Raw genomic sequence first — 8,539 nt, 5'->3', positions numbered from 1 at the left:
GACCATAAAATGTCACACCTTGCCCTAAAAGCACTCTTAGAGAGTAAGGACAGGATACGCGGGGGTTTACTTGAAGTCTGAAAGTATGAAGCATGAAATCTCAGTAAGACCTTTAAATTTCTACCCTCAGACCTGCAGTCCAGCAGTCACATGACTGATTAAAATTAAGGAAATTGAACACATATAGAAAGTTTAACTTAAATATATTTCAGCAGTTTCACTGAAAGTCCACACGGACGGCACGGAAGTCAGAAATAGAGTCAGAAATAACATGTATGTTGAATGAAGAACACTTACCTCTTCATGTTCCCCGCAGAGAGAAGAAGGAATAATTAAAAAATGAAAAGTACAAGTACAAGTACTGACAGGAAGTCTCTGGATTAACTGAGAAAGTCGCCAGATTAAAAAAAAAAGTTTTTCCTCAAACAACATGTGACTTTCTCAGATATGCCATTTCAAATGTTCTGTTTAGTTTGGCATCAGCGGTGCTTTGAAGGCAGTGAATCTAATTTCTTTCTTTGCTTCATTTCTAGAGCACATGTGGAGCTGTTGGATTTGCTGCTGAATGTGGTTTTCTTCTGGTTGTGTTTGGCAGGTTGGACGATTCTTGAGCTGTCTGTTACCTGTTTTTGATCACCTCTGACTGCACACTGTTAAGCTGTAATTTTAGGTTTCTGGTTCTTGCTAACATCTGTATCCTCAGACTGACAGGAGCCGGGACTCCTCCACTTATCTGTCGTCATCTGTCACACTCCAACCTTAACTGCTAGGGACGTCTGAACCTGCAGACTCTTTATCTAAAATCTATTAAGGTAAATATTTAAGAAGGGATTTATAAACAGTGATAAAACGTCATGCAGGAATATTTATTACTGATTGAACAAAAAAATGTAAGTTTTATGAACATAAATGGAACCTGGGGCATCCTGAGAGGATGTTTGGACCTGATATGATCTCACACATACTGCTTTCACCAGCACACTGACTGTATACAAAGATGGACATACCCACTGTAACATCACTGATTGACTTGTGGAGTCCTATTTATGAGACCTCAAAATGTCTTCATCACCGCCATATTAACTTTTCTCTTATTCTCTAGCAACTTTTCATTGACAGCTCATGGCCCACTGAGCGTGCTCTGATTGCCCCATTAGAGTCAATAAGAGCCATAAACAAGTCACTGGAACCGTTAACTCCTCAGGAAAGTCTTTACTAAGCCCTTTTTTCCAAGACTTCTATACAATTTAACTTCTTTCCTGAAAACATTAACAACTGACCTGACTGACCTGTCTGACAGATCAACACTGAAAATATGCCAGTGAGCGGTTTCTGCTCACATATAAAACCCAATGACTAGTTTTACAAATGAATTTTGCTCTAATGAGCTTAAATTCAGGAGTTGTAGTTTTAGAGTAGTTCCTTGTTTTCACCTAAAGCTGTTAAGTATTTGGAGGTCTAAATGCTCCTTCAGTTACTGAAAGCAAAAAAACACTCAGGCACCGCTGAGAGTTAAAAATGGTCCAGATAGGATCTTCACATCAGCAAGGAAAGAATGTTGAGGGTCCCCAGTGGGAAGAGATAAATTCCTTTGGTTCATTTCCAGCTTCTTCTTCCTGCAATTCAAACTTTAGCTGAGATAACTGTAATGATCAGAGGTGGCACTATCTGTGTGGACACTAAGATGTGAGCTACGTGATGACGTGACGAATCCTACTTCCGGGCCTAAAGTAGTCTGCGTTTAATATGGCTTTTGTGTTGTTAACATGTTTAATGTTTTGTATTTTCTTCTATTTGATCTCAAAAAGCTCCTAAAACAGTCAGTGATCACTGTTGACCTCCCTCGGCTTTTATTACCGCTAATCATTTATTTAAGCTCAGTTTTTAAAACCTTAGGATGTAACTACAGCCCAGCCCATGCAGCAGTATATGAATGACTAACCTCGTATTGTGGATGGATTATCTCAGTTGTTCTCCTGGCTGAAGTTTGGTCCTTTTACAGCATCCTGCCATGCGATTACATTTGTTCCTGACCACCGAGAACACTCACGGTAAATTTTATCGAGTGGAAAAAAAGTTAGCTTGTTTATATTATGCTAACATAGCTGTGTCGCTAGCGGTCATGTAGCACATCATTATATACCAGCTAGCCCAACTTCAGTAACCCTACAAACGTCACTGCTGTTTAGTTTTCTGTCTTCATTTATGTTGGAAGTGATAACAGAGCTGTACGTTTGAATTTGTTTCCAAAACCCCGCAGTCAGGACATGCTATATTGTATTTAGATAGAAGCTAGCGAGCTAACTCCCTGCTAACTTCTAACTCCGTTAAATGTCATAAATTCCGTTTTCATGGATGCCTGGATGTTAAACTCAATTGTTACACCTGGTAGAGCAGAACGCTGATCATTTTATTAAAGATGAAAGACTTTAGACAGTTTTTCAACTCTCAGTAATGCCATAGTGATCGTTTGATATATGGACCTGCAGCGGAGTTTAGGCCCAGACACGGCTAGTGACGTCAGACTTAAAGACTGGATAGGGCTTTAGAGTTGACGTAACGCCTCAATGCATTGTGGGAGCGCCACGAATCAAGACAAACATAGATGTCAGCACAAGAACCCTTCTTGGTTTTGCTGGCGTGCAGGGAGTCACATCTTTGGTGATCTCCAAAAGTTGATTCTGTTCATCTGGACGTAGGGTTTTGTGGGAGAAATGTTTTGTCACTCATCCAGGTGACTTCTTCAGTCTCAGCTGACTGCAGGTTTCCCCAAATCTTATAAACAGTACATTTGCATAATGACTGAAACCAGCCCAGTGAAGGAACAATGGGCTGGGAGGTCAGTTACTTAATCTTAATTATGCAAATTCTCATGACCATTGATCAACAACCACAGACCAAAATCCACTGATCAAAAACCACTGATCAATGGCCATGAGTACCATTCACAGAGAGTTGGGGAATGGCTGCAATCACAGCATTGTAAGATGGCCAAAGATGTACCCTTAGGCCTCCTCCTCGATTCAGAGATGGTCTTTCAGGAAGAAGGTGATAGACTGATTTAAGCAGTTAGAACAAGACAAGGCTATTGACTGGACCTCATAGCACAGCGAAGCGCAGAAGTGTGTGATAGCTTGGGTATGCATGGCTGCCAGTGGCACTGGAACACTAGTATTTATTGATGATGTGACAGGACAGAAGCAGCAAAATGAACTCTGAGGTGTCAGGGACATACTGTCTACTCATTTTCAGCTACACGCCGTCAAACTGATTTCATAATACAGATGGACAATGACCCAAAACATACAGCCAAAGCAACCCAGGAGTTTATTAAAGCAAAGAAGTGGAATATTCTTGAATGGCCAAGCCAGTCAGCTGATCTTAACCTATCTGAGTATTTCACTTATTGAAGACTAAACTTCGGACAGAAAGCCCCACAAACAAAAAGCAACTTAAAGCTGCTGCAGTAAAAGTCTGCAGAGCATTAAAAAGGACGAAAACAGCAGTCATGTCCAATGTTCCCTCTAAGCTGCGCGCGTGCGCAATTGCGCACTGCGGGCACGTCTCTGCGCACAGAAAATCTGCGTTGCGCACAAAAAAAAAAAAAAAAAAGTAACCTGAATTGAAATTAAAATAAATACGTTAACAATTCTGTTTTGCAGTGTTAGTCAGTGACTGGCTGCTCCCATATGGGATTAGAACGATGCCACCTTATCCCATGGTCCAGCCAATGATGCGATTCACATTCGTATATACGCAGCTAATCAACGTGGTTGACAGGCTATGACAGCGTCCTTATGTGCCGACGCCGGTGTTTTAGCCAGCAAAGCGGCTGATGCGGAGTGAAGCCACGTTAATGACAACGTGTACAACCATTGGAGACGTGAGCAGGACAGACAGAACAACTGATGGAAAAAGTGTTATGATAGCAGTTCTCTGTCTGATCAGGCACATTTAGCAGGGTTGTGAAATCACTGTTAAAGCTAGAAATGTGTTTTGGAGTTTGTACGTGCTTTGTCTCTTGGGGCCAAATAAAACCACTTTTTTTTACATTAGTAATTCCTTTTGTGCATAATTTTATATTATTGTTAATAATAAATTAATTAAAGGAACAAAACAACCTGAAGAGCCGGTTCTCTAAAAAGAGCCAGAAATCCCATCACTAGTGACTGCTGAGTGTCACAGGTGTTACAGCAGTGATACATCTGCTGTTGTCAGGCCTGCAGGTATCAGGCTGTTGTTCTCCTTCATCTCATAGTGGACAGAAATTATTTTTTGGAGCGGCACAAATAATATGTGTGGCATCAGAGTTGATGCAGAACAGCTGATTGTTCTGTAAATAGTTTGAAATGTTTATTTAAAAAAACGTCTTGGCTGCATTTTTAGGTAAACAGCTGCAAAAAACTTTGTTGTTTGCATAACTCAGTTACTCTTTTAAATACGAAACAATGGATTGGATTTTATATAGCGCTTTTCAGGACCCCTCAAAGCGCTTTACAATGCCACTATTCATTCACACACTGGTGGAGGCAGCTACAGTTGTAGCCACAGCTGCCCTGGGACTGACTGACAGAAGCGAGGCCATATCGCGCTATCGGCCCCTCTGGCCAACACCAGTAGGCGGTAGGGTAAAGTGTCTATCAAGGACACAACGACCAGGACAGAGAGTTACAAACTCTCTCCCAGACCACAGACTCATAATACCAATCAGAGCTTTATTTGAAAAAAAAAAGAAAGTTGTGTTTTCAAAATTGGAGTTTAAGTTATTTTTACTTCCAATAGTGTTAACATGCTACACAGGTCATGAACAAGATTTTTTTACATTGTCATTGTAAGTGGGCTAAAGCAGTTAATTAAAAGTAGTCTAACATAAATGCTGTAATTTGATTATTTTAATAAACCGTGTAAATTGGATGGATTGGATGCTGGCGTGACCACAGTGCACACGTCTGCTGTCGCTCACAGTGGTCCAAGGGTGTGTTTGCTCAGACTCATGAAACATTAGAGGGAACGTTGCTCATGTTCATGAGTTGAAGACTTCAGGCTGTCATTGCCAGCAAAGGGTTCACAACCAAGTATTAGAAATGTACATTTTATTTTTAGTTATTTCATTTGTCCATTTACACCATGGACCTAACTGTATGTATCTGTTCTTATGTAGTGCTGTCATTGCAGCACAGCCTGTGTATTCACTGCTTCTCTGCATTTCTTTACACTTCAGCTGATTTAACTGAAAGAAAGGGAACAAACTGGACACATCACAAAGCCACCTCTGATATCCACTGAGCGCCAGTGATTTCACAACCCTGCTAAATGTGCCTGATCAGACAGAGAACTGCTGACGTCAATAAATACATTACTTGGAATATAACTAAGATCAGAAATAATAAATATCTATCATAAGATTTTTAAATGCTGCCTGTAAATGTGATGGAAAAGCCTTTCTTCTTTTCTGTGGAAGGCACTTTGCTGTCAGACTTCCTCAAAATATACCCCCAAAAAAATAAAAAGAGCTTCAATGAGTACTTTGTTTTTTGCTGCAATCATTTCTTGACAGTTTCCCAGCAACAAGAGAAAACTTTCACAATCAATTCAGCCTCCAAAACAAACGGAAAACACCCCAAAGCAGGAATTAGAGAATGTTACTGTCATTTTGCAATAAATACATAAATCTATAGCAGCACTGCACACAGCAGAAAACACTGTACATGGGATTATAAGTCTTGGGTATGCAAACACAAGGTGAACAAAACATCGCATCTACTATCTTCAAAACCTGGATTTTAAGCCAACAAAAGCAGAAGTTCTCACAAACGCTCACAAACCTGAATAATGTTTGTTTGAACCAATTAAATATTAAAAAAGCTAAAATAGGTGTGGTGGTAATTTAAAAAACAGCATTCAAACAAACAGTTCATTAATATTCAGTAATGTTTTCTATGATGAAGCAATGATCTTACCAGCAGCATGAGACAAAGTCCAGTCAAATGTTCTTTGACCTGATGGACTTTTTATCATTCAAAAAATCACATGGCTCCAACTGAGTCCCAGGACCAGTGAAAAATTACATGATCACTTGGCTATCATGCATTGATGCATTGATTGAGCTCATTTTTGCACAGGACTCCAGAAAGAGTCAGAGCACAATAATATCATTGTGTTTCTAAAAGAAATGACATTATAAGTGAAAAACGTTAAATGTGATACCGGTGATCCTTGAGCTTTTCATGTTGTGACCTTTGGTCTTAAATTTCGAATGTCACATACATGAAAAGGCAAATATGACTGTACAGATCCTCCCTTTTTATTTAGAAGGACAAGAACTGACGTCAGGCTGTAAGCAGAAAAATGCTCAGCAGAGCAGAAATAAAACCAAACAGGAGCTTGAAGCAGAGCACTTCCACATGGCCATGTAAGGGAGGCTCCAACGTGTCCAGCTGGGTACAAAACACTTTTGATTTAAAGCCAAATATCTAACAGCACATGAAGAATCTGTTTCAGTTCAAGTCTGAGACAAAGAAGCTTTTATCTGATATTCCATAATCCTGCAAAAAGAAATACAAAGAGTGGAATATCTTTCTGGAGGAGTCATCGCTAGGTTTGTGTGTTAGTGTGTCACTCTATTTGCTTCCAGCCAAACACCAACAATGTTCAACATGAAGCCCTCAAAGACACCAGGCAGTTTTGTGGGAGTTCAGTAAAACAAAATCCCTCTGGTTGTGGTTCTTCTGTTTGGAACATCATCCAAAACCTCCAAGACTTCCCCGGCAGGAAGATTAAACTGGAGGTTTTTACTGCTGAGCATGTGGTGCCACATCTGCTGAGCAACTACCAAAAGTCCCACAAATGTTGTGCCGTCATTGGGTGACTCCACCTGGTTGTTTAACCATTTACAGTTTTGAAGATGAGGAGCTTGTGTGGTTTTTCCTTCTGGATTTTTGTACATGTGTCAGTTTATGGTGTAGATTCTCCTCGTATTGTCCGATTGGTGCTGGAACATTTTGAATCTGGTCAATTTTTAACATTTACCTGTGTTTTTCTCATTGTGGATGAAGCCTCACCTTGTTCCACAGTCTGTTCAGTAATCTTGTACAGTAAAAGTTGTCGTGAACCAGAAACAGAGACTGTTGCCTTCGAACTTCTGAAATGTCTTGGCTGAGGCACAAAAATCTAAGCAGAGCAATAACAATCGAATAACAAAGAAGAAAATGATTCTTCGTGCACTGAATTGTGTTGCAAGAGCTGCAGTGCAAACCCAGCAGAAGCTTCCATGTGTGTAGAAACACACATTTCACCATTCATTAACCGCACAGAGAAGGCATCGTTTAAATGCGTTAAAAATTTCTTTAAACAAACAGTTTAAAGAACATTTATTCAGTCATTAAAGTTCTTCATGACTGGGCCAAGTGTCCTCTTTTTTGGAAGCCAAAATATGGTCACCCTATCTCACAGAAAGATGTTTTATAACCAGAGAAACCAAAACTTTGTACTTTTGGCTCTGAACAGCACAACAGTGGATTGTAAATCAAACAATCAACATGTGATTGCAGACTTTCAGCTTTAATTCAATGACTCAAATCATTTTTGCATTAATTTTATAAGAATTAAACAGTTCAGGCAAAACCCAAAAACTGCTTTTAGTCCCATTATCAGAGGTTTAACCCTCCTGTTATGTTGCGGGTCAGACTGACCCAGAACAGAAGAGATGTCACATGTCATCTGCATCACTACAGAAAACGAAGAAAATCAAAATTATAAAAGAAAATTGTAAAATAATCAATACCAGTGTTTCTGACCTGGGTCAAATTAACCGAGGAGCATAATTGATGCTCCTGGAAACCAACATAACAGGAGGGTTCAAATGATTGGAACACACAATTATTCATTTAAAACTTTGCAGCCGGTCTGGCCGACGTCAGGTTTGTTTCCTCTGTTAGACTGTAGACCAGGGCTGTCGAACTCCAGGCCCTGAGGGCCGGTGTCCTGCAGGTTTTAGATGTGTCCTTGATCCAACACAGCTGATTTAAATGGCTAAATGACCTCATCAACATGCCTTGACGTTCTCCAGAGGCCTATCAATGAACTAATCATGTGATTCAGGAGTGGTGGCCCCAGGGTGAGATCTAAAACCTGCAGGACACCGGCCCTCGAGGCCTGGAGTTCGACACCCCTGCTATAGACTGTTACTGTAGCTATTTTAAGTGGGTACTTCCAAAAGTACTCTACTTTTCCACAGTACTTACTAGAACTTACTTTCGACACGTTCTATCAAAAACATGATGAGAGCATTCAGAAGAAAAATGTTTATCACATGAAATTTATATTTCTAAAGCTTCATGAAGTCACAGTTATTCATTTTCCTAAACGGCCACATGAGAAACTTGAACTAAGTTCTACTCAATATTAATTTGGACTCTTCGTAAGCTTATTTCTTGCACCCCTGCTCTAGTCAGTTTCCCCTGTGGAAATGTAAGTTCGGTTAGAAAAGATCTGATTCTGAACAGAAACCAAGGATGACAGAAACTGAAAAGGGCAGCTA

This window comes from Astatotilapia calliptera, chromosome 10 (genome assembly GCF_900246225.1).
Source record: "Astatotilapia calliptera chromosome 10, fAstCal1.2, whole genome shotgun sequence".
Taxonomy (NCBI): Eukaryota; Metazoa; Chordata; class Actinopteri; order Cichliformes; family Cichlidae; genus Astatotilapia; species Astatotilapia calliptera.
Note: the sequence above shows the minus strand (reverse complement) of the source record.